The sequence below is a fragment of the Penaeus monodon genome, chromosome 15 (assembly GCF_015228065.2).
Source record: "Penaeus monodon isolate SGIC_2016 chromosome 15, NSTDA_Pmon_1, whole genome shotgun sequence".
Lineage (NCBI taxonomy): Eukaryota > Metazoa > Arthropoda > Malacostraca > Decapoda > Penaeidae > Penaeus > Penaeus monodon.
In genome coordinates, this window is record NC_051400.1 from 28,287,080 (window position 1) to 28,287,300 (window position 221).

Genomic DNA, 221 nt, shown 5'->3' on the forward strand with positions numbered 1-221 from the left:
CGTAAAACAAAGTGAGACATACAGCAATCAAGCACTTCTTGGAATATCGTGCAGGTAAGTATAACATAGAGGAGCGAAGGGCTATATAGTGAGGATATCGACACACAGTTGCAAGATAAAACGAGAGACAGGCAATCAGGCACTTACGGGGATGTAGATCGCCCAGGAAGAAAAGTATCCATAGAGTAACAAGGGGAGTAAATAAGAATAAAACAATTAAG

The 221-nt window shown here is 40.7% G+C and overlaps 1 protein-coding gene across 1 annotated transcript in view; it reads left to right on the forward strand.

Moving 5' to 3' along the window:
* LOC119581906 overlaps positions 1–221 on the forward strand; it is a gene marked incomplete at its 3' end in the record, with an annotated part of 85,972 nt that overhangs the window by 3,063 nt on the left and 82,688 nt on the right.